Source organism: Mustela erminea, chromosome 11 (genome assembly GCF_009829155.1).
Source record: "Mustela erminea isolate mMusErm1 chromosome 11, mMusErm1.Pri, whole genome shotgun sequence".
NCBI lineage: Eukaryota > Metazoa > Chordata > Mammalia > Carnivora > Mustelidae > Mustela > Mustela erminea.
In genome coordinates this window covers 20696100-20722417 of record NC_045624.1, presented here as the reverse complement: position 1 = coordinate 20722417, position 26318 = coordinate 20696100, and the positions used below count along the sequence as shown (strand labels likewise).

Sequence of the window (26318 nt, the reverse complement as noted above, 5' to 3'; positions counted from 1 at the left end):
AGATGGGAGAGAAGTGTAAAATCAGGGGCTGGAGTTGATAAGGAATTCAGGAGGTCCTAGGGGGGCCTTGGATGACAGCAGGTGTCATAATCACAAAACTCTCTGATCCCGGGAGTGTGGGCCCTTGCTTGCTGAGGAAGTGGGCTTAAGGACGCTGGGCTGACACACTGGGGTAGCAGAATCCCTGGGTTCTGATAGTGACGAGGGGCTTCAGAACCTTCACCTCGACACCTCAGCTGTCGGGTGTGTCAGTAACTCCTGACTCCTTTGAGCTTTTTAGGAGGCTGAAACACTCCACAATTCAGTGAAAGAGCAGCTTATATCTTAGGGAAGTCAACACCTATGTCCCTCCTTAACTCATAAATTATTAAGGATGAGCAATCTGGAGAACTCAGCCATCCTGGCTCCATATTACAGATGGAGGAAGCCAAGGCTTGGAGCAGCCAGAAATGGGACCTCCGGGGAACCTGGGTGGCTCAGTTGGTTAAGCATTTGCTTTGATGATCTCAGGGTTCTGGGACTGAGCCCTGTGTTGGCTCCCTGCTTTGCAGGGAGCTTGCTTTTCCCTCTACCTCTGCCAGCCGCTCCCTATGCTTGTGCTCTCTCTCTGTCAAGTAAATGAAATCTTAAAAAAAAGAAGAAGAAGAAGAAAAAGAAATAGGATCTCAGCCCTGCAGTGCTGCTCAGAGTGTTTCTCTGCTACTCTGTGGTGGTGGTGCTATCTCCAAGCCCCTCTGCTTTCCAGGGGTGGAAAACCTGGGCAGGTGTGCAGAAGACCCCAGGCAATGTGTGTGCCTTACAGGTCACTTTGAGAGATCCTGATCTGAACCCTGAGCTCCATTGACTAGAGTTCTGGTTTTTTTTTTTGTTTGTTTGTTTGTTCTCTTTAAAGATTTCATTTATTTATTTGAGAGAGAGAGAGCACGAGCGTGGGGAAGGGCAGAGGGAGAAGCAGACTCTGCTGAGCGTGAAGCCCAATGCAGGGCTCGATCCCGGGACCCTGAGACCATGACCTGAGCCGAAGGCAGAGGCCTTAACCCACTGAGCCACCCAGGCGCCCCCCATGAGTTATTTCTAAAGTGAAAATCAACCCATGTCATCCCCTGCTTGCAGTCCTCCAGTGGCTTCCTACTGCCCGTACAAAATCCAAGCTGTGCAGCAAGTCCCGTGAGGCCCCTGCTGCCCCAGTCCTACCCTTTGCCTCCACCTCTCATCTCTTTTGTCCCCTTTCCTTCTGTGCTAGCCACTCTGGCCATCTCCTTTTCAACCTTGGAGCTTATTTCTGGGTCCAAGTTTTTTTTTTTTTTTAAGATTTTATTTATTTATTTGACAGACAGAGATCACAAGTAGGCAGAGAGGCAGGCAGAGAGAGAGGAAGAAGCAGGCTCCCTGCTGAGCAGAGAGCACGATGTGGGGCTCGATCCCAGGACCCTGGGATCATGACTTGAGCCAAAGGCAGAGGCTTTAACCCACTGAGCCACCCAGGCACCCCTGGGTCCAAGTTTTTGTGTGAACTGTATCCTCTGGTTTGGAATACCCCTCCGCAGGTCCATCTGTGGGGCCTAAGATGTCCCTTCCTCAGAGAGCTCGCCCCTAACATGTCCCACTAAAGCCAACCATTCTTTCCTCTGATGCTTACTTATTTTCCTTTCTATTCACGGTTATTCGATTACTGGTTCTTATCACTGCTCATACTTCTCTTGGATATTTATTTCTGTGCCTATTATCTGGCTTACCTCACTAGAATGTAAATGCCACGAGGAAGGGGACTGTCTTATTTACTCATCATTATACCTTAGTGCCCAGTGCAGAGACTGAAAAGGTGCTCAGCAAAGACGTGCATGCCTGGAACCGAGCTGAGAGCCAGGAGCTTGTCATCTAGGACAGGACTGCACGGGTTCTTGGTTGCCAAGGGCACAGGCGGGGGCCTGCGGCTGACTCCATAAAAACTTCTGGTCCCAGGGAGGTTGGGTGCTTGAAAGCACAAATTTTGGCCTCAGGTAGATGTGAATTCAGATCCCAGTTTTGCCCTGTGGGAGAATTTCTTTATTATGGATACTTCCCTTTCCTCATTTACTTTTTATTTTTAATTATGGCAAAGTATACATGACATAAAATGTACCATTTTTAAATACAAGAGTTCAGTATTGTTAAGTTCTAAGCACATTGCTGTGCAACCGATCTCCTGAACTCTTTTCATCTTGCAAAAGTGAAACTGTCTGCCTGTTAAACAATGACTCTCCATTCCTTCCTCCCCTCAGCCGCTGGCAACCACCGTTCTTTCTGTTTCTGCGAGTCTGACAACTCCAAGAACTTCATGTAAATAGAATCATAGGGTAGTTATTTTTTTGTGACTGGCTTTGTTCGCTTAGCATAATGTCCTCAAAGTTGATCCATGTTGTAGCAGGTGTCAGAATTGCCTTTCCTTTTAGGGCTGAATAGCAGTCCATTATATGTGTATGCCACATTCTGTTGATGCATTCCTCTGCTGATGGACAGTTGGGTCATTTCCGTATTTTGGCTCGTGCGAATAATGTTACTATGAGCAGGAGTGTGCAAATATCTTTTCAAGACCCTACTTTCCGTTCTTTTGGGTATATACCCAGAAGTGGGATTGCTGGATCATATGGTAATTTTTAGTTTTGTGAGGAGCCACCATACTGTCTTCTGTAGTGGCCGCACCATGTCTCATTCCTGTCAACAGTGCTGGAAGGTTCCCTTTTCTCCAAATCCTCGACTTCTCTTCTCTTTTCCTGATAGTAGCCATCCTAAAGGGCGTGAGGTGGTATCTCCTTGTGGCATTGATTGGCATTCCATGATGATTAGTGATGTTGAGCATTTTTCCTCGTTTTTATTTTTATTTTTTTAAAAAAAGATTTATTTATTTATTTGACAGAGATCACAAGTAGGCAGAGAGGCAGGCAGGCTCCCTGCCGAGCAGAAAGCCCGATGCAGGGCTCGATCCCAGGACCCTGAGATCATGACCTGAGCTGAAGGCAGAGGCTTTATCCCACTGAGACACCCAGGTGCCCCTCGTTTTATTTTTAAAAATATTTTATTTATTTGACAGAGAAAGAGAGACAGCGAGAGAGGGAACATGAGCAGGGGGAGTGAGAGAGGGAGAAGCAAGCTTCCTGCTGAGCAGTGAGCTAGATGCCACTCAATCCCAGGACCCTGGGATGATTATCTGAGCCAAAGCCTGATGACTGAGCCACCCAGGCTCCCTGCTTTTCCTTGTTTTTAAAGTGTGTGTGACAGGGTGCCTGGTTGGCTCAGTTGGTTAAGCAACTGCCTTCGGCTCAGGTCATGGTCCCGGAGTCCTGGGATCGAGTCCCGCATCAGGCTCCCAGATCCATGGGGAGTCTGCTTCTCCCTCTGACCTTCTCGCCTCTCATGCTCTCTCTCACTGTCTGTCTCTCAAATAAATAAATAAAATCTTTCAAAAAAAAAAAAGTGTGTGTGACAGCAATCTTACAGGGTGGTTAGGAGGCTTAAAGGAGAAAAATGATGAAAAGTCCTCATACAAGTACTTAGTAAAATCAGTTCTATTCCCCTCCCTTTTTTTAAAGATGGGGAGAGGCAGAAGGAGAGGGAGAGAGAGAGAATTTTAAGGAGGTTCTGTGCTCAGTGCGGAGCCTGACGCAGGGCTGGATCCCATGACCCTGAGATCACGACCATGATCTGAAATCAAGTCAGATACTCAACTGACTGAGCCACCCAGATGCCCTGATTTTTTTCTGATTTATCTTAGAGAGTCAGTCCAAAGCCCAGGTTCTCAGGAGGCATGTGTGAAGCACTGTGTGTGGCACTAGGTCTGTCTGTTGGATGCTGTCTCCCTGGAAACTCATTTTATCAGCCCTATTCCCTGTAGCCTAGGTGGTTGAGCGCCTCTTAGTGAGGCAAGAAACTTGTTCGGGGAGGGGTTGGGGTGCTGTAGAGGGGTAGGCCCAGGGTGTCCCAGAGTTCTCATTGCTCCGTGAGCACTGGGTATCACTTGTCTCCTGCCTCAGTTTCTCCCTTTGTCACAAAGGGACAGGGAAGTGGCAAAATTCACAGTAATGACTAAATAATAGTTCTGAAACCTGTTTTAAAAGCCTCATTTCTGTGCATGGGACTTAGCATGGCATGGGGGGTGGAACTCTGGCTCTTGCTTCTCACAGGTTTACTGCTTGCCCTGGGGATAGGCTCTGATTATCAGAACCCACAACTAGCCCTAAAAGCCGCTTTGAAGTGAAGTAACCACTTTTAAGTGCAGTCAGTTCAAGATAACCCTAGACTCCCTGCCCCCAACCCAGGAATGCCTCCTGCCCCCACCCAGTGGCCATCCCTGGGAGGGGTTCTTTCCAGCACTCTGCAATCGTCTGTTTCAGTATGTGATGGTTGTGCTGTTTTGTTTTGTGTTTCTCTTTTGTGAAAACGAGACATAAATATGTTCCTCGTAGGAGAACGCTAAGCAGGACTACAGAACAGCTCCGTGGGTTGGTAAGGAGAGGCTAGGAAAGAAAAGCAAAGAGGGAGGTTTGGCAATCTCAGAGCTGAAGCTCAAGAAACTATCATAGGACATGATGTATGGGGTCAGTTTTTCCCTAAGGCTGGGGGGATCTGAGGCTAGAAAGGCAGGAAGGAAAGGTCTGGAAGCCTGTGGGTCTTTGAGAAGGTAGGGGTTAGGGAGCAGGTGTGAAAGAGCTTGGTTGTGACCCTGTCAGTTTAGCACTTGTACTGCCTAATGGGGGGCAGGATGCTCTTTATGTTCTGAGTCTTAACTGGTTGGGGAAGCCATGCTGATGGGGTTACCGTGTCAAGCCCTGGGCTGCCACAGCTGATTGTTCAAGCGCAAGGTGAGGAGGGAGAGACCTCAGCGGGGGCACACACGGCTTTCAGGTCCTCCTCTACCCACCTTGACTGTATGATTATTTGTCAAGGTGTTGGAACCTTTGTCCCCATTTCTGTGACATGGACCTTTTAGGGGTGTCAAGAGAGGACTAAATAAGTTAAGCTGTATAAAGTGTCTGCCACATATTGTAAGTTCTGGAGGCGTTTCCTTCTTAAGTGGTAGGACCAGGGCTGGTGGTGATGGTGCTTGGCCTCCATCTCTAGCCCCTGGCTCTAATAGGCTTGCCTCTTCAAGTTCATGCACGGGAACTTTGCCCAGGGGGTCATAGATGCCCTCACCACTTGTCTTACCGATGGGTCCACCCGGCTGTCACCGTGCTGGCGCACTTGCTATCCCAAAGGCCAGGTGGTAATGTTCGCGTTCAAGGATAGGAGCTTCAGGTGGGCACGGGTGGAAAGTCATCATCTGTGCACCAGCCCTCACCCTAACCCACACTGGTGCCCCCTGGCCCCCATGTCTGGTGCTCCTTTGGTAGACGCTGCAGCTGCGGGAACTCTGGAACTGCAAGTGTGTTGGGGAGCCCTGGCTGTGTGCCCAGGCCTGTGCTAGGTAGGGAACTGGGCGTCCAGGCAGTCATTCAGCACTGAGCCAGTACCTGCAGTTTGGGGGCTGGACTGTGGGTGCCAGGAAGGATGGACTTGTTCAGCTGATGCTTAAAATGGCCTTCAGCCCATGTAACAGACCTCTACATCATAAATGCTCCCAAGCAGCTCATAAGCAAATTCCTTCCACCTTCTCCATGGTGCTCTTTGTGATGGACGGACTTTGAAGCTGTTTGTAGAAACCTGGAATCAGCTAGGTGAGACTGGGGTACGTGGAAGGATGTTGAGATTTCACATCTAGTACTCTCTCAGGCCCCCAAGAGCTTCTTTTGTTTTTATTTTTATTTATTTTTAATTGTAAACAGTAACCTAAGCTTCACTATTTCTAAAAATTTATTTATTCATTTAAAATAATGTCTACAGGGGCATCTGGGTGGCTCAGTGGGTTAAGCCACTGCCTTCGGCTCAGGTCATGATCTCAGGGTCCTGGGATCGAGCCCCGCATCGTGCTCTCTGCTCAGCAGGGAGCCTGCTTCCCGATCTCTCTCTCTGCCTGCCTCTCCATCTACTTGTGATTTCTCTCTGTCAAATAAATAAATAAAATCTTTAAAATGCAAACTATTTAAAATAAAATAAAATAATCTCTACAGCTCGAACTCACGACCCCGGTCAAGGATTGCTTGGTCTTCTGACTGAGCCAGCCAGGAATCCCTAAACTTTTTTTATTTTAACCATTTTTTTTAGAGGTGGGGGAGGGGCAGAGGGAGAGAGAGGGAGAGAATTCCAAGCAGGTGCCAGGCCCAGAGCCTGAGGTGAGGCGTGATTTCACAACCTTGAGATCATGACCTAAGCTAGAATCAAGAGTCAGATGCTCAACCAACTGAGCGGCCCAGCTGCCCCTATTTGAACCATTTTTAAGTGTACAGTAGTGTTAAGTGTATCCACATCATTGTGCAACAAATCTCCAGAACTTTTTCATCTCGTAGAACTACAACCTGTCCCTATTTCTACCTCTTACAGGCCCTGGAAATGACCATTCTACTTTTTGGCTTATGAATTGGACTACTCTAGGGAGGGACCTCTTCTTGTAAGTGAAATCGTACAGTATTTGTCTTTTTGTGACTGGCTTATTCCACTTAGCAGAATGTCTTCAAGATTCATCCATGTAGTTGTGCATGACTGGATGGCCTTGTTTATTTATTTAAGACTTTATTTCTTTGACAGAGAGAGAGATCACAAGCAGGCAGAGAGGCAGGCAGAGAATGAGGGGGAAGCAGGCTCCCCGCTGAGCAGAGAGCCCGATGCGGGGCTCGATCCCAGGACCCTGAGATCATGACCTGAGCCGAAGGCAGAGACTTTAACCACTGAGCCACCCAGGCGCCCCTGGACCGCCTTTTTAAAAGTTTGAGTGATATTCCATTGTATGATGTACCATAGTTATTTATGCATTCATCTGTCAGTGTAGCGTTTAGCTTGGATTTTGATTCTGATCCAACTGGCCATTATTTTTATTATTTATTTATTTATATTGATTTTATTTTATTTTTTATTTTTTTAAAGATTTTGTTTATTCATTTGACAGACAGAGGTCACAAGTATGCCTACTTGTGAGAAGCAGGCCGAGAGAGGAAGGGAAGCAGGCTCCCCGCTGAGCAGAGAGCAGAGGTTTTAACCCACTGAGCCACCTAAGCGCCCCCATTATTTTTATTTTTAAAAAATATTTTGTTGATGTATTTGCACATGTGAGGGAGTATGAGTTGGGGGGAAGGGCAGGGGGGAGGGAGAAGTAGATTCCCCCCTGAGCAAGAAGCCCAGTGCAGGGCTTGAGCCTAGTACCTCGGAAGCCCAAGGCAGACACCTAACTAACTGAGCCACCCAGGCACCTCCAACTGGCCATTATTGAGTACCAACTGAATGCTGCTGACTGTTGCGTTGTTTTGGACACCCATTCCTGAGGCGTTCTCACCTTGTCAGGAATGTCCACTGCCAGTGGACCCAGTAGGGTCTGTGTACTCTCCCGCCCTCTTCACTCTTCAGACCCCTGTTTTGCCAGAGCAGCCCTCAAAGACTTCAGCTATGATCCTGTACTGCTTTGATAAGCCTTTAAAAAAATGAAAACCATAGAAAAAAGAACAAACCATGGATTTTGTAGCTGAATAAAGTTTGGAAACTTCAGCTTTATCTCGTTTGGTCATCGTACTGCTGTGTGAGAGTTGCATGGTCCCCATTTTTCAGAGGAGGGTACAGAAGGGTTAAGATCGAGAGGAGTAGGAGGATGAAGGCAAGAGGAGGCTGGGAAGGTGACGGGTGGTTGTGGGCTCGGCCAGGAGTAGGGTGAATGCCCGCCTGAGAGCGAGTGCCCTTATGTTTTGTGCCCTAGGCACCTTGCTTGCTGCACCCTGGTGAGGCCCTGGCTGGAGGCTGAGCCTGAGAGAGGCCTCCCCACGGCCAGGAGCAGTTGTCCACAGCCGTAGGGTCTGAGCTACCCTGAGATGGGCTCACCTGCAAGGGACACTGGGCTGGAAGTTGGGGAGTCTTCTGGGAGCTGGGCTCCTGGTAAGCAGGGTTGGGCCTGAGAGCAGCAGAACCCCAGGACCCGCACAGTGCCGGAGTTACAGGCACATTCTCTGCCAGTCTCTTTTGTCTGCTGTTTGGTTCTGACGACTGCTTCTCAGTGTCCCTGAGAGGAGCCACCTGAAGCTGCTGTGGATGCAGATGGAGAAACCCACAGCCACGCAGGGCTTATGCGGATGCCTCATGCCTCCAGAAGGAGAAGCAGGCCACTCTGTTGCATTTAAGACATCCTCAGGTTAGGAATTGTGGGTGGAGGTCTCAGGCCCACAGAACCATCTTCCTGGCTGCTCGCTGTGCAGGCACCAGGAAACCTTTGTTCCCTGAGGCCGCTGCTGAGTCATAAACACATGGGACACATTTCAACAGAAATGCCCATCTGTTAAGTTTCAGGTGACTTTCTCAGTCTGTTAAGTTTCAGGTGACTTTCTCAGTCTCTTCCACTTATACCCATGACAGCTTTGGTCATGAGCACCTCTTTCCAAGGGCATTTCTGGAGAAACAGGCCTGACCTCTCTTTGCCTCTCTCAGTCAAGCCGCCTCTTCCGTGAATGAGTGGGTCCTGGGGGCAGAGACTCTCTGTCTTCTCACCCCCCCCATCCCACTGGGAGAGAGTGCAGTCATCCATGTGTTAGGGGAGGGGGACAGTGAGTGAGAAGGTGGGGGTAAGCTGTGTGGAGGGACAGGTGCTGAGATATTTGGGGACTGCAGAGGCAAAGGGACATCCTGGGAGCCCGAGGAGTTGGCCTCTGGTCCTGTCCACCGTGAGCAGGCAAGGAGCTCAACCTCTCAAGACTGTTCCCTCGTTTATAAAGCCGCAGTAATAATATTTGCCTCTTTGGCTTATTGAGACAATCAAAAGAGAAGCAGGTGAGAAAACACTTGACAAAGCAGAAAATGTTCTGCTGGTGGGAGGCTTTATTTTTACCTCTGAGGAATGGATGGTGGAGGAAAGGAAAATGTTGATATCTGGGGAGAGGCTGGTGGGAGAGAAAGGCACAGGATAGGAGTATCAGGGAAACGATGATGAGGAGAAGTTTGGAATTTGTAGACACTGAGGAGAAAAGGGGAGGGGAAGAGGTAGATAAGCTGGAAAAAGGAGATGCTACTAGCATCTACCAAAACGGGGTGAGAGATGGCATGTGTAGTGTGTGTGTGCTATGTTCGCGGTGCGTATGTGGTGCGTGTGGTGTGTGTGGTGTATGTGTGCTGTGTGTGTCTAGTTTATGTGTGGGCTATGTGGTGTGTGTGTGTGTGTGTGTCCGTATTAATTTCCCACCCTTTTAGAGCTTCCTCCGCCTCAGGCTTCCCTTCAGGAGTCTCTGAGGGCTGTGTCAGGTCGGCCAGCCTGGGCCTGCCACCTGGTGGCCGAGAGTGGCAGGGGCCTGGAGTCTCACCAAGGCTGTGGTTTGGACACATCACATCCTCTTCTAGAGCCGGTTGCTGTCCTGCTCTCCTATTTTCTTTTTGTTTCTGCTCCCCCTCGCCTCTTTTCTACACCCTCTGGGCTCTTCTACCTCTGTTCCCAAGGATGGTGCGTTTCTGCCTGGGTTCCCCCAAACTTCTCAAACATAAATGGGGGTGATAAGTCCGAAGCTGCTTGCCTCCCAGCGCAGCCGTGACGGTAAAAATGGATGATGGGTGGGGGGCATGAAAGGATTTTGTAGCTCTCAGGGCCTTGTGAATGTCCGTGATCAGTGTGACAACAGGGTGCTGTCGTTCCTAATCAGGGGGCCGTTTGTGGAACCGTTCCTTTAGGACCCCAGAGGAATTAGGACTTCAGGCAGTGACTGGGTGATGGCGGACAAGTGGAGGATATCACTGGGCTCAGGCATTTCTACTCCACACAATTCCCAGCTGCTTTGTTTTTTCTAGGAAGGGTTTTTAAAACAAACAAAGAAATTATTGCAGAGTAACAAAATTACACTGTGCAGGTTTCCAAAAACAATTAAACACTGTGACTAATGGCAGGTGTGCTGCACAGGTGTTGTTCTGCTTTTAGCTACTGATCCCGGCTCCCCTTAAGAGCTGGCCCTGGACCTTTCAGACACAACCAGCTGAATGGGTTGGTGTCTTTGCTCTGCTCCTGTGATGATTTATTCACTCATTTGTTTCTGAGGCAACTAGTATTTACTAACTACTCAGCACACACCTGGCACTGTGCTAGACACGGGGGTCAAAAAGATAAATAAAACACACACCTCTCAGGGGCGCCTAGTTGGCTAGTAGGTTATGGGATCAAGCCCCATGTCTGGCTCCCTGCTCAGCGGGGAGTCTGCTTCTCCCTCTGCCTTTGCCCTCTCTCCCCCAGCTTGTGTGAGCATGTTCTCTCTCTCTCGAATAAATAAAAATCTTAAAAACAAAACAAAACGGGTGCCTGGGTGGCTCAGCTCTCTGCCTTCAGCTCAGGTCATGATCTCAGGGTTCTGGGATCGAGCCTCACATCGGGCTCTCTGCTCAGCAGGGAGCCTGCTACCTCCTCTCTCTCTGCCTGCCTCTGCCTGCTTGTGATCTCTGTCAAATAAGTAAATAAAATCTTTAAAAAACCAAACCAAACCAGACCAAACCAGACCAAAACAAAACAAAACAAAACAAAACACACACCTCTTGAGGGTCTTGACTATGGGCTAGGAAGCTTCTTTAGGATGAATGCTCCCTTGAGACTGTTAGCTGGGGTCCCCACCTACACTGATGCTGAGATCCCCGAAGGGGTCTGGTATGTGGGGGGTATTCAAGATGTGGTGATTTAGTGGTGCACAAGCATGGGTCCCATCAGACTCATCTGTGTAAAAACTCATATCTTGATGCTTAGAGATCTTAGTATGTTAGGTCTGGGGTTGGACTCAGGAGTCAGACTTCTATAAAGCTACTGGAAAGCCAGGTTTAGAACCCCTTCTCTAGTCTGTGGCTGGGATAGGCCAGTGGAGACAAGTCAGTGGATTTCAAGGTGACTGGCCTGTGGCCTAGTGGAATAGTGTGGCTCAGAGCAGCCTGCTACCTGCACCTTGCTGGAGTAGGACACACACAGCTGGGTCTGTGCCCTGTGTTCTCCGGCCTGACAGAGCTCTGCGGACTGGCTGGCCTGGCTTGACTGAATTTTGGAAAAGCAGTTTATTCACCTTCTTGGCCAAACATCACCGGAAAGATTCGCTTCAGGAAAGAAAGCAGCTCTGTATCTATGGCAACATTTCCAAAAGTATGTTCTGAAAACATGAATTCAAAGTAATTTATAAATATTAATGCATAAATATTAATTACAAATGTAAAGAGAAAGAGAGAAGAAGAGATATTGACTCATGATCAATTCAAATTAAGATAACACTGCTGTAAAAATAAAGGATTTTTTTTGTTGTTTTTTGTTTTTTTTTTAAAGTAGCCACTCCGATTTTGATAAGATGACTTTCCAGGTGGAGTGGTGTTGCATTCAGCATTTCCCAAATGTATTTGGTTGTGGAGCTCTTTTTTGTGAACCATCTCTTCTGTTTATACTAGGGTTCTGGGGAGCATTAGTTTGGAAGAAATTTTTTAAAATTTTTTAAAGATTTTATTTATTTGTCAGGGGTGGGGGAGAAAAAGAGAGAGTGAATACAAGCAGGGGGAGTGGCAGGCAGAGGGAGAAGCAGGCTCCCTACTGAGCAAGGAGCCTGATGTGGGACTTCATCCCAGGAGTCTGGGATCAGGACCCGAGTGGAAGGCAGATGCTTTACCAACTGAGTTACCCAGGTGTCCCTGAAAGAAACTTTTTTTCGGTTTCCCCGTTTTTCCTTTTCACCTACGTCCAACACAAAGAGAAAAAATTGGTGAGACCTCAAACCAGGCTGGCACTCTTTTTCTTTTTTAAGATTTTAAAAATTTTAGGGGCGCCTGGGTGGCTCAATGGGTTAAGCCTCTGCCTTCGGCTCAGGTCATGATCCCAGGGTCCTGGGATCGAGTCCCACATTGGGCTTTCTGCTCCGCAGGGAGCCTGCTTCCTCCTCTCTCTCTCTCTGTCAGCCTTTCTGCCTAGTTGTGATCTCTCTCTGTCAAATAAATAAATAAAATCTTAAAAAAATTAAAAAAAAATGTTATTTGAGAAGGGGGAGAGAGAGAGAGTATAGTCAGGAGGAATGGCAGGCAGAGGGAGAGGGAGAAGCAGGCTCCCCCTGAGCAGGGAGCCCAACTCAGGGCTCAATCCCAGGACCCCAGCATCATGACCTGAGCCAAAGGCAGATGCTTAACTGACTGAGCCACCCGGGAGCCCCTAGGCTGGCACTATTAACTAGAGTGATACCACCCCTGAGGGAATGAAGTTGGTTTTTGAAGAGTGAAAAAGCTTTATTTTTTATATATAATGCACAGATTTCCAGGTAGTAATAAAGATACAGGGTACGTATCTGTGGTATTGAGTTTCATGGGGCAGGAAGCAGTTGGGGGGGGGGAAATGTCCAAAGAGCCTCCTTAGAAGAGCAATGCTGAGGAATGCTGACAGACTTCCAGCCAGTCAGACAGGGATTGGGGGACAGCTTGGCCACTGTGTGACCTTGAGGTAAGGCATTTACTTCTTTGGGCTTCAGATTCTTTACCTGGGAAATGGAGGTTCTCACCACCTCATGATATCTCTGTGAGCTTTACAGGTGTTTAAAAACAGAGGCTAAAGGCATTACCTTTAGGTCTGAAACTTTGCTATCCCTCGTGAGATTGCCGCGGAGTTGGCCCATCATTTTGGGCTTTTCTGCCTTTAGGCTGTAGACAGAAGCATAAAGCTACATGAAGCTTGGTGCAGCCAGATCGAAGGAAACAAAAATGGGAAAATACTATTTTAAAGCTTGTAAGGTACACAAAGAAGCAGTTTCACCTGGGAAGAGGGGGACCCCAGCAAGTCAGAGCTGGCCATCCAGGGCTGCTGCAGGACTGCCTGCTGGGCGCACCATTGTGCCCCTGGGTAGCAGGGGAGTAGCTCCTGGGGAGTAGCTCCTTCGTCCTGCAGACCCCGTTGCTGGGTGTCCAAGGCTGGGACAGACACTGAGATGGGTGGGGCAGGACGCAGGAAATGTCCGCTACACCTAAAAATAGTGTGGGAGGGAACAGGAAACAGAAACTTTGGGCCAGCGTGGAAATGCTTTCTGAATTATCAGGAAATCAGGATTAAGAGCTGTGGGGGCAGACACCACCCTGTGGCAAATCTGCTGCTCCCTGTGAGCACTCTCCATGGAAGGAAATGGCGGAAGCCAGACTTGGGCTGGGGTGGGGAACGGGGACAGACTGGGAAAGCATCAGGTTCAGTCTTTTGCGGCATTAGTAACACAGCATATCTGTACCACCTTGATCGTTAATTGCATGGAGGGGTAGGTCTTTACCAGGGTGGCCAGCAGTCTTCTTGTTCCCGGACTAAAGGGGTCCTCGGGACATGGAAATCTGAGTTTTAAAACCAGGGAAGTAGGGGTGCCTGGGTGGCTCAGTGGGTTAAGCCTCTGCTTTCAGCTCAGGTCATGATCTCAGGGTCCTGGGATTGAGCCCCATGTTGGGCTCCCTGCTCAGTGGGGAGCCTGCTTCTCTCTCTCCCTCTGCTTGCCTCCCCCGTCCCTCTTTATTTCAAATAAGTAAAATATTAAAATTTTAAAAAAAGATTTTATCTATCTATTTGACAGAGAGAGGGAGATAGCAAGAAAGGGACCACAAGCAGGGGGAGTGGGAGAGGGAGAAGCAGGCTTCCCACAGAGCGGGGAGCCCGATGCGGGGCTCGATCCTAGGTCCTTGATATCATAACTGGAGCAGAAGGCAGACACCTAACGACCGAGCCACCCAGGTGGCCCTCAAATAAATAAGATCTTAGGGAAAAAAAAAAACAAAACAAAACCCAGGACCTAGACTGCAGTCAGACCAATTAGACTCTCAGTGTGGGATCCAGGCATCTGCATTTTATTTATTTTATTATGTTATGTTATGTTATCGATTTTATTTTCTTACTTGAGAGAGCGAGCCAGTACGCATGAACAGGTAGGAGGAGCAGAGGGAGAAGCAGACTCCCACTGAATAGGGAACGTGATGTGGACTCCATGCCAGGACTGTGGGATCATGGCCTGAGCTGAAGACAGATGCTTAACCGACTGAGCCACTCAGGTACCCCCAGGCATCTGCATTTTTCTTTTGAAAATTTTTAAAAATTTATTTGAGAGAGAGAGAGAACACTTGAGAGAGAGCAAAGCCGTGGGAGGGGGAAGCAGGGGAAGGGAGAGCAGGATCCCTGCTCACTGATACTGGGCTTGATCTTAGGAACCCAGTGTCAGATGCCTTGGGACCTGAGCCACCCAGGAGCCCCCAGGAGCCCCCAGGCATCTACATTTAAAAAAAACCTCTCTAAGGGCGCCTGGGTGGCTCAGTGGGTTAAGCCGCTGCCTTCAGCTCAGGTCATGATCCCAGAGTCCTGGGATCGAGTCCCGCATCGGGCTCTCTGCTCAGCAGGGAGCCTGCTTCCTCCTCTCTCTCTGCCTGCCTCTCTGCCTACATGTAATCTCTCTCTGTCAAATAAATAAATAAAATCTTAAAAAAAAAAATAAAACTAAGGTTAAAAAAAAGAAAAAAAAAAACCTCTCTAGGTGGGTGATTTCTGTGTGCAGCTAAAGCTGAGAATCATGGCTTTACTGTGGATTAAGTATCACTTGTGGCCTGTTTTCCAGGCTTCCCTCAAAGAGATTCTCAGTACATGATCTACAGTGGAAGCTGGGGATGTTTCTCTTAAAGCTAAGTCAACAGTGATACCCATGCAAGGGTTGCCCAGGGCACATTTCGAGAAAGAAACACTGGTCTAGAATCTTATTCTCTTGTGGATTTGTTAGCTTTGAACAGAAGTGGATGTTCTGATCAATTAAAACATTTATTCAGGGAGTGCCTGGGTGGCTCAGTGGATTAAGCCTCTGCCTTCGGCTCAGGTCATGATCTCAGGGTCCTGGGATCGAGCCCCGCATCGGGCTCTCTGCTCAGCAGGGAGCCTGCTTCCCCCAACCCCACTCTGCCTGCCTCTCTGCCTACTTGTGATCTCTCTCTGTCAAATAATAAATAAAATCTTAAAAACAAAACAAAACAAAACATTTATTCAGGGCACCTGGGTGGCTCAGTGGGTTAAGCCTCTGCCTTTGGCTCAGGTCATGGTCCCAGGGTCCTGGGATCGAGACCCACATCGGGCTCTCTGCTCAGCAGGGAGCCTGCTTCCTCCCCTCTCTCTCTGCCTGCCTCTCTGCCTACTTGTGATCTGTCAAATAAATGAAAAAAATCTTAAAAAAATTAAATAAAGAAAACACCATTTAAAAAAATTTATTTTTATTTTTTTTAGATTTTTAATTTATTTGACAGACAGATCACAAGTAGACAGAGAGGCAGGCAGAGGTGGCTTTAACCACTGAGCCACCCAGGCGCCCCAAGAAAACACCATTTATTTAATACCTACACACTGAAGGACTATAGGGGCTCCAGAGGTGACACAATCAAGGTCCTACTTCTAAAGGCAGTTAACTTCGGATGAGCAAGACAGACAGACTTTAGGGCAGCTGGTGACAAGTCATCCCTGTAGAAAAAAATCTAGGACTGAACCAATGAACTGCATTGGGTTGAGCACCAGAATTCCTTGGCTGTTATCACAACCTTATATTAATGAGTTATGTGTGCAACCCTGGGAAAATGGCCCCTGTTTGCTCGTCCTCATCTTCTTTAGCCATAAATTGCAAGGTTTGGATGACCTGATTTCTAAGGCTCTGCTTCATCTGAAGCTGACTGTGAACCTGGCCAGAACGTCTTGTTTGGAGAGCAGAGTATGTAGGACTCTGGAGAAGCATGGGGATGCTATGGGCAAACTCCTTGTATTCTGTGAGTATGTAAAAGCACTTTTTGCTAAAAAGAAAACAGGGAGGGGCGCCTGGGTGACTCAGTGGGTTGGAGCCTCTGCCTTCGGCTCAGGTCATGGTCCCGAGGTCCTGGGATCGAGCCCCGCGTCAGGCTCTCTGCTCCACGGGGAGCCTGCTTCCTCCTTTCTCTCTCTGCCTGCCTCTCAGCCTACTTGTGATCTCTGTCAAATAAATAAATAAATAAATAAATAAAAAGAAAAGAAAACAGGGTTGCCTGGCTGTAGAACATGTGACTCTTGATCTCAGGATCATGAGTTCAAGTCCCACATGGGGTGCAGACTTCCCTTATTAAAAAAAAAGAGAGAGAGAACACATTCGCCTGGGGAGAAGAGAGTTAAAGTCATAGGGTCCCACGTGGATGTCCCCCGTAGGGACCTAGGTGCACCCGAGTTGACTATGGCATTTGTTGCAGATGGAGAAGGAGAGAACAGAGCCTTCCAGCGGGTGTTCTAGCTTGCTAAGGCTGCCGTAACAAAATACCACACACTGCCTGGCTTAAACAACAGAAATTTCTTTGGAGATCAAGGTGTGGGACCATGCTCCTTCAGAAGGCACTAGGGAAGGGTCTGTTCCAGGCCTTTCTCCTAGCTTCTGGTAATTGCTTGGTTTGTGGAAGCCTTAATGCCAGTCTTCACAGGGAGTTCTCCTGGTGTTTCTCCTCTTTATAAGGTTATCAATCATGTTGGATTGGGGGCCCAGCTTACTCTTCTGTAATGATTCATGTTAACTAATTAGATCTGCAATGACCTTACTTCCAAATAGCTCACATTCTGAGATATTTGAAGTTAGGACTTCCACACAGGACATTGGGGTGGTGGTGGGGACACAATTCAACCCACAACAGTGGGTAGCACTAACAATAGCAGTTAAACAGATTCAATTACTGGAGAAGGCTCAGAGGTTCAAAATGATATTGCTTTCAGACCTACAATTTATTACAGCATAGCAACATCATCAAAGCTGAGATACCATCACGGCCAGGGGCTACTCAGGGCAAGGGGCCTCGAGAAGGCAAGTCCCAGCTCCTATTTCCTCCCTCTGTTAAGGTCCGTGGCAGGGCGTGCTCTTGCAGATCAGGAACTACCAGTGGGTACATGGAATACTTCAGAGCCCCAGAGTCTTGGCCCGGGTTTCTTATAAGTTGTCGTGCACGCATATCCTCACGCATATCCTCACTATAAAACCACCTCCAAATGGGAGAGCCTCCGGGTGGGTGGCGGTGCTCATCTAGGCCAGGTGCAGATCATCAATCTCATTGCTACCAAAGCGCAATTCAGACAAGCTCGTACAAACCACCCCAGACTCCTCGGGGGCATTGTTACAGAGCACCGGTATTAATCAGTGTGCTCATGCTTCAACCGGGGTCAGTCCCAGGTGAATCCCAGACCTGCTGGAATTTACCCTTATAGCCTGGGGGGTAAAAGGAGATCACACAAGTGACCCTCTTCACTAGGTACGGAGTTCCTCCTTACATATTTCAATATGTGTGAAATTCACATGGACCTTAAGAAGAAGAATATGAGGCTGTTTGAGAGACCAGGCCTTTCTGTTCCCTTTGTCACTGGCCTTGGTTTGAGGGCTGGTGGTTTAAATTTTTTTATTTTTATTTTGTTTTAGTAATCTCCACACCCAACATGGGGCTTGAACTCTTGACTCCTCCAGCTGAGCCAGCCAGGTATCCCTGGGGGCTGGTGGTTTAAATCTAACTTTCACGTGCATGCTTTTTAGGTCTTCTGTAGCTCTAGCTACTAGGGTCCCCTCTTCCTTCTTGCTGCTTTCCTGAACTACTGTCCAGGCATTTTTGGTCCAAGATGCCCTCAGCATATGGTATGTGGGACAGAAGCTTCCATGACTGCCCTCTGGGACTTTGGCTGACAGTTCCTTGCTGTCACAGGGAAGTGGGCGTGAAGAGAAGCCCACTGATGTGAGCCTGTTGGACTGAGCAGGTGCCGACGGGTTATTGCCCATGCTCATTTAGCTTTGGGAGGGCCATCCAAAACTGAGGATACCGAGAGCCTGGGCAGCTCTTGGGAGCAGGAACAAGAATGAGTTGGAGTCGTGGTTTAGTTGACTGATGGTCTGTAGGAAGCAGCATACTAAGGGCCACTGTAGGCTCAGATAGGCAGTAAGAGCACCAAATCCCAGGTCTAGGGGAAGCCGAGGGTCCACCTGATTTCTATAGCCATTTCTTCTACGTGGAGGTAGAGCAGGAACCAGAACTGGAAATGAAGCTTGCAGAGTGAGGTAAATACTGGAACGAGTAGAGCGAGACAGCTGGTAAGGCTGATGGGTGCTGAGTCTCCAGAGGCTCTCCGTAATTTCCAGCCCACCAGGAAGAACCCAGACCTTGGGACCTGGCTGAATCTGCAGAGATGGCAAGGGTTAGGATTAGGGTTAGCCCCGAGACAAAGGGTAGGAAAGAGTGAGGCCTCGGTGGGGTTTCCTGGCAGTGCTGAGGCAGTGTTAGAGGTGAAAGATGCGAGGAGCCATAGTGAGGAGAGGAGGACTCTTGCTTCTTCTGGGAAACTTGCAGCCCTGGCTGAGGGGTCTGCCTGATCTCCCCGGGTCCCCAGCTCCACCCACCCACGTTTTCTCTGCCTCTACTTCTTGGTGTCTGTAGCTTAGTCTTATTTTATAAAATCGGCCCCTGTTCACCTCCACCCCTAACCTGGACAGACACAAGCCCTGGTGTTCATGAATTTGTTATGTGTTCAGGAAGATCAAAGTAACAAAAAGGGCATTACAAAGGGATTGAAAAAGTACACAGGTTTAGGCCGTCCCGGTGTAATTTTGCATCTCCCTCGGTGGGGTGAGTGATTGTGAAGTGTTTGTGTAGATGGTGTAATAGTTTTGGACAAGTAGCTTTGTGGTAGGTAATGATGATTATTTATGTGTTCTATGTCTGCTTTATAGTTCAGGGATCTCTTGAGTAATCAGTATGCTCATTTGCCTGTTTTATGTGACTTAAGAGTAAAATTTTACAATTTTGAACAGTTGTGGAGGCTTGAGTTCTAGAAGCTTTGCATTTGGTCAGCTTTTCATTATGAGTATGATTCACTTGAAGCTGGTACCTTACTTAGTTTTAAGGGGACATTGGAAAGGCCGCTGAACTAGGCAGGTCCCTATTAGCCAAGTGACCTTGAGCAAAGCACTTCTCTAAGCCTCAATTTCTTCCATCTGTGCAATGAAGAGAATGTATTGTCTACTTTCTAGGACTAATGGCAACAGTGTTTGTGAAAGTCCTTTTTGAACTACAAACATCTATGCAAGTGCCTGGTATTATTCCTGCTGTTATTATTCAATATAACATTGTTTCCATGGGAAAGCGCAACTTGCTTTATGACAATTGGATTTACAACGTCGTTTCCAGGAATGCATTTATCTCGAAGCAGTCTTTGGCCAAAAGCAACATAACCTGACCTGAGGATAAAATGCACTGTGGCAAAAGACAGGAACTGCCCAGGCAGATTTTGAAATAAAAAGAAAAGAAAACGAAAACTTTCCCCAGCTATGATGCTCATCTTGCTTCACCTTGCCCTCCTGCAGAGAAGTCCTTATACTAGGGTTCTCCAGAGAAAAAGAAAAAACAGGATGCCCGTGTGTGTGTGTGTGTGTGTGTGTGTGTGTGTGTTTATCTATTTATTTTAAGGAATTGGCTCATGCAACTGTGGAGCTTTGGTAAGTTCAAAATCTTCAGGGTAGGCCAGTGGGCTGGAGACCCATGAACAGGCTGATTTGCAGTTCAAGTCCAAAGGTGGTCTTCTGGCAGAATTCCCTCTTTTTTGGGGGAGGTCAGTGTTTTACTTCTTCTTCTTTTTTTTTACAGATTTTATTTATTTATCTGATATGGAGAGAGATCACAGGTAGGCAGGGAGGTAGGCAGAGAGAGGAGGAAGCAGGCTCTCCGCAGAGTAGAGAGCCCAATGTGGGGCTCGATCCCAGGACCCTGGGATTATGACCTGAGCCGAAGGCAGAGGCTTTAACCCACTGAGCCACCCAGGAGCCCCAGGTCAGTGTTTTTCTATTAAGGTCTTTCTTTAAGTGATGGGGTAAAGCCCACCCACATTACAGAGGGTAATCTGCTTTCTTCAAAGTCTATTATTGATTTAAATATTAATTTCATTGAAAAACACCTTCATAGAAACAGCTAGAGTAATTGACAGAATATCTAGGTACTGTGGCCTAGCCAAGTTGGCACATGAATTTCACCATCATAATCTCCCTCTGTTTCTCTCTGATGCCCTTCTCTTTCTTTAACCCCTTCCTGGGGCTATGGCATCCATCCTGAGGTTGGTGTGTTTCGTCCTGTCTGTGTTTTTATACTGTTACTACATAGGTTTGTGGATCAGTATGGCAGGTAAACTGAAAGTTTCAGTTGAGGTATCCTGTTAAAGGATGAAGTGTGAGGCCATGTTAAAAGAATTTACAAAGGAAAACCAGCTGCAGAACCATTAACCCTTATCTACCATGACAGTATACATGAGTTGGGGATTTAAGATTCAAGGAGGATTTATGGCATCAGCTGTAGTCAGTGAGCTCTGGGCTGTGGACACCATCCTCCACCCTAAAACTGAAAGGCATCAACCAGAACTCTGATGATCCCCGAAGACTCAGGAAAAACCGAAGAAGGGAGTGTTTGTGAGTCGCCTTAAGTATCTCTTGGCTCAGAGACAGTGATGCAGGTACTGGACCAGTAAGAGCTTTCCTGCCCCTTCCCTTTTCTTGGACATGGAGAGATCAGAAACCAGAGTTGGCAAGGTGGGAGAGAAGGCGCAAAAGCACCAGGGAGGGCAGGTAGGAAGAAGCCAGCCTCATTTCCCACTGAATGGCTGGACTGCAGCTGGCCTGAGCTGCACAGTGGGAGAGTGGCTTTTGATCTTGATTCTGTAAACTTGGTGCACCGCACCCCCCCCCCCCCCCCCCCCCCGGCCCAGAGTGTATTTCCCTACCCTGTTGGTATTGGGCTTGGCCATGTAACTTGCCAGTGGGATGTTAGCAGATGTTACACGAATAAAGCTTGCATTGAGGACTTCCCTCTTGTGCTTCTGCCATCATCAGAAAACATGCCCCAGGTAGTGGGGTTCCTAAAGAATGAAAGGCTTGCAACAGCCTTGAACAGAGCTCACAGCCTAGAGCCAACTGAGATCAGCAGAGCCATCACAGACTTGCGAGTGAGAAATTGATGCTTATTTCTGTGTGTGACTGGGCTTTGGGGTGGTTTATTATGTGGCATTAATAATGAGAGCAGTGGCAATAATTGGTAAAAGGAGTAACCAAATAAAGCTGAAAATTGTAATGATTACATTAAGGTAGACATTGTTTATTGACCAGAACTAAGTTTCATTCTGGGGTGGGGGGAGAATATGTCTAACCAAATAAATTTAAAGGAGCATTAATAGACAGCAGTTAAGTTGCTTTCTGATGATCCCCACGCATCTTGCTTGTTCAACTTAACAGTCATATATGCTTCCATTAACGGTGTGTAATAACGCTATATGTGTTTAAAATTTACATAAATAGCATCGTCTTACATTCTGTGAATTGCCCTTTTCGCTCAGTGTTATGTTTTTGAGATTTAATCAGGCTGATGTTTGTAGTTTGAATTTTTCATTTAACTTGTTGAAGGGGAGGGGAGCACCTGGGGGGCTTAGTTGTTAAGCACCCGCCTTCAGCTCAGGGGACCTAGCCCCTCACTGCGCTCCCTGCTCTCCCTCTCCCACTCCTCCTGCCTGCTTGTGTTCCCTCTCTCGCTGTGTCTTTCTCTGTCAAATAAATAAATAAATAAATAATAAGTAAAATCTTAAAAAAAAAAAAAAATTGTTGAAGAGTGCACCTGGCTGACTCAGTAGGTAGAACACTCGACTCTTGATCCCAGGGTTGTAAGTTTGAGCCCCACGTTGGGTGTAGAGAGTACTTAAAATTAAAATCTGAAAAAAAGATTAAAAAATTTGAAAAATGAATACACCACACATTTTTTAAATGTTCTGAGCTTTTAAAAATATTTCATTTCTTTCTTTATTTGATAGAGCACAACCAGGGGGAGTGGCAGGCAGAGGGAGAAGCAGGCTCCCCGCCGAGCAGGGATTGATCTTGGGACCCTGAGATAATGACCTGAACCAAAAGCAGATGTTTAACTGACTGAGCCACCTGGGTGCCCCAAACCACTGAAGTTTTAATCCATTCTCCCAATCATGGGCACTTAATTTGTTCCTGTGTGTGTGTGTGTGTGTGTGTGTGTGATTTCTTTATTTTAGGTTATTACAAACTACTTATTAGGAAACATGCTTGTAGTTGAGTCTTCCTGTTCATGTCAGCATGAGTCTCTCAAGGATGTACACTAGCATGGAAGGGTAATCACGGGTGCTATGTACCACTTACCAGTATTGCCATTTTCCTCCTGCGGGGGACGAGACAGAGCTGCGTCCCCATCCTCTTGAGTTTAGACCTAACTATATGACTTTTTTGGCTAGTGAGATATCAGTGGAGGTGCTGTATTTCACTTACAGGTGAACAGCTACTGTGTGACTTGTCGTTTCTCTCCTCCTACTATAATGACCAGCATTGTCCTGGATGGTGAGGTCGGTCAGCGAGCTGCTTTGAGTGAGAATAATGCGGAGCTCAACCTCTAGGCATCCCATGATGGTTGTGTAGCTTGAGGAAGAAATTAAACTTGATTTGAACCCTTGAGATTTAGGTTAGTTTTTCCAACCAGCACAGCCTTTCTATCTTGTCTGAAATATAAATCAGTACTAGAGGGTACTCCTAGGAGTTAGGCACCCCTAACAAAACACCTGACAATGGGACTGGCTTTGTAGCCGGGGGATGTGCAGTGAAAAAAACCTACTAACTGCTGGAAAAAATGGCCATTTACATTATGCAGCGGAGAGAGATTTTCTTAAATTGCACTTGGAGGAATTTGGGAGGCAGCTAATTGACCCAATGAACTTGGAGATTTAAGAAAAGAGGTTGGAAAGCAGAATATTAATGGGGTAAGTTAGTCACTCCTGACAGTGTTTGGTGAGATATTACAAGAAAAAGATGAGGTCAGGAAAGAGTTGGCTGGTGTGCAACACTTTCAGGGATGGAAAAAGCAAACGTTTCTCATTTTGAAACAATAAAAGATAAGAAAGGCTTAGAGAGACAAAGAATGATTGAAATTCAGTTTTGTAAGCAAGAGTTACATCAACACTGCAGATGTCACATCCATTTTTAAATCTCTGCATGTATTAAGGTGTCTTCTAGTAAATGTCCAGGTTCTTTCCACTGGACAAAATGTACTGGGTTGGGGAGGGGGCAGGAAGACTAAAGGTGTAGACCAAAATACCTTCAGTTAAGTCCAGAGTGACATGGCGGGAAGGAAACGAATTCAGCAAATAGATTTATTTATAAAGGAAATTTGAGTGTGTCAGTTGGTACTTAGTAATGCTGCCTGAAATCATATAACAAGAGACTCAAGGTTTTGAGAGAATTATACTGCCCAGAGAACACTGGCCAGATCTTGACTTTGAATCTTAAAATAATACCTGGGTGCCCCAGGAAGTATGCTGGGAAATATGCTTAGTCCATAGGGAGAACTTAATCTCTGGTGCCCACTTCAGCTTTGGCCAAGGAGCATAAGGGGAAAGGGAAATCTCTGGAGGGTCGGGGCAGAACCTACAGAGGGTATTTCAGGAGGTGGAACTGGGATCTAATCAAAGAATATTCTTCCTTCATGGGGGAGAATGCTCTGAGATTTTGGAATTGCTATGGACCAGTGTCTACTGTGTTCGATTATTCTCCTTTCTGAATGGGAGTATTTATTTCTATTTTCCTGTCCCATGTTCTATCATTAAATACTGGTATGTTGGAGAAGGTAACTAGTCTTATTAGTCTCCTGAGGGAAGAGGGATCACATCTAGATGGAGAAGACAATTGCCCCTCACCTTGATGTAGAAGTTACTGTGAAAAATTGGATATCTTAGACTTCAAGCTTGGTCCTGTGCTGGGATAGGGCTCTGGGTTGTCTCCCTTGGGAAAGGGGTGAATATATTTTGCATCCAGAGAATAATCAATACTGGGTATTTGGAAGGGGATAGACTGAAAGTTGTTAGTGCTATCACCAATATTTCTGATTCTCCCCTTCTGAGCTCTTATGCTAGGTAGCCCCCTCCAGTATGACATTGGTCAGGAGTGAATCCCAGAGTTCACAAGACATGCATAGAGAAATAGACTTTATTGAAAAAATGGAACACTCAGCAAGATCGAGATGCATGTGGCTTCTCTTTTCCCATCACCTCTGGGAGAGGCATGCCAGGCGAGGCAACCTGCTGCTTGTCATGGCATGGGTTTCATTTCAGCGAAGTTCCCCTTCATACCTTTCCATAGGGGAGTCTCCCTTTTTGTAGGGGAGTCTGAGAATGTGGCCTTCTTAGAGGAGAAGATGTGGGATTTCTGATGTTGGGCAGTATGGATATGGGATGTTGAATTTACTAGGTTTCTCTAAGGACCTTGAGTCTGTGAGAAGTTCTGTCTTCTCTACTGAGGGAGGAAGGTTCCAGTTCAGGAAACAGAACTCAGGGGCTATCTTTCCATTTGGGAGAAGGGGTCATCTCCCCACTACCAGCCCATGTGAGAGCCTAGGGTTGCACTTGCCTCTTGCCTATCCTCTTAAAGTCTAAAGGACCCCTTAAAGAAGGGTCCACATGACCTGCTTTGGCCAATGACTGAGCATTTAAAGCCTCCATGAGCCTGTGTGTCACTTGACCTTTCCTTCTCCTTGCTACGCTGATTGTTGAAGTTCTGGGTGAGGAGGCTCCGTCAGTCTGTGCTCCTGAGTGAGGATGGCATGGAGCAGACATCCAAGCCGAGCTGTGAGAGACAAGTAGCACGAGATAGAAATAAACATTTGCTGTCTTGAGCCATTGACACTTGTGAGTTGTTTTTAGCTGCAGCAAATTGTTTTGCCACAAATGGGTCTTCTGGGTGATGGAGTGCACACAGCCTTGTGGAGTGGTTGTTTCAGTCAGTACTGTTCCTTGCTGACTTCCTTACCTGAGAGAGAATGCAGGGCTTCGTCTTGGGTGTTCCCTCACTCTCCCTGTGGTGGTCATTGTTGGCTTCCAGCTGGTCGTCAAGCAGCTGCTTGTTACCCAGGACTCGGCAGGAGTTAGATAAATCTGTCAAGGAAGAAGCAGGAGAATCTAGCAGAAAGGAGGAAAACTGGAAAGATAGGCATGTCTGAGGGCACATGGAGAGGTCAGCCACGACTGGGAGAAATGAGTGAGTGTCCTGGGTCTAGTTATAGAGGGCCAACCCACATCAGCTTGGGCAGCTGCCTGGAATCCACGTTTGGAGCCAGAGAACAAAAGAACTATCAGGCGCCAAGACCACGGGCCTGGGCAGCTAGGATTCAGAATTCTGGCAAGGATTTTGGTCAAAGGCAGGGTATTCCCAGCAGGCATGGAGCACATGCTACGTCAGCCACCTTCTGGGTCGGGAGCTTCTGACATGGCTGGTGTTGATCTTGGCGCCCAGGTAGAGCTGTTTGTGGAAAGATAGACATCTGAGTGGAAAAAGGTTTGAGCAGAGTCTGTGCTCCTTAGGGAAATGAGGTAAGATTGGGTTCAGACTCGCTGCGGGTTCTTCTTTGACCTCTCTGGTCCAACCCTCACTGGGCCTGGGTGTTTCCCCTCTGCACATAACTTTTCTTGGCAGTCATCAATTTCATTCTCTAAATCTTCACTGGTACTGGGCCCATTAGGGAGAAGGAAGGCAAAGGGAAGTCGCATTTATCGAGTGTCAAGCACTGTGTGTCGGCATTGAACCACGTGCCTTATATGCACCATCCTGTTTAATCTTCACAGAACCCCTTTGGGCTGCGGCTATTACTATTCCTGTTTGATCAATGAGGAACCTGGGACTTGGAGCGGTGAGTAATTTACCTGAGGTCACGTGTTCAGAAAGTCTGTCTGACTGCAGAGCCCCTGCTCCTAAACTCCACACTGCATCTGGGCTTATTAGCGGAACGATGGTCCTTCAGTCCCATGTCATTACCCTTGAAGTCCCCTCTGGAATCCCTGGACCATTTGCATAGGGCAGGACCTTGTCGAGTTCACATTCTACCTGCTTTCTCAGAGGGCAGGTCTCAGCCTCATTGGTACCAGGGTCCCCTGGGACAAGACTTTACCTTCATTTCCCCCAACACTGCATGACACGTTTAAATGTCTGATTTAAGTGTCACCAAAGGAGGAGGAGCTGCTCCCTCCCTTAGGAGCCAGCAAGTTCTGTCACGTAGGTGGAAGTGTTTTTGGGGGCCCTGGGTGAGTGAGTGATAATCACGACAGGAGAGGAGAGGCGCAGAGCAGGATAACAGCTGCTCCTGGTGACTCCGAGTCACATTTAGAGCCTAAATTAGCCTGTTCTTTTCCAGATCCTCCGTGGGCTTGCTGCAGGCTG

General features: G+C 47.4%; 1 long non-coding RNA gene across 2 annotated transcripts in view; it reads left to right on the top strand.

The window, feature by feature from the left end:
- LOC116569460 overlaps nt 1-26318 on the top strand; it is a 79926-nt gene that overhangs the window by 16740 nt on the left and 36868 nt on the right. For both annotated transcript variants that reach the window (XR_004277034.1, XR_004277035.1), the window contains exon 2: nt 25727-25791. This is a non-coding gene — a long non-coding RNA (uncharacterized LOC116569460). The remainder of the gene's footprint in view (nt 1-25726; nt 25792-26318) is intronic.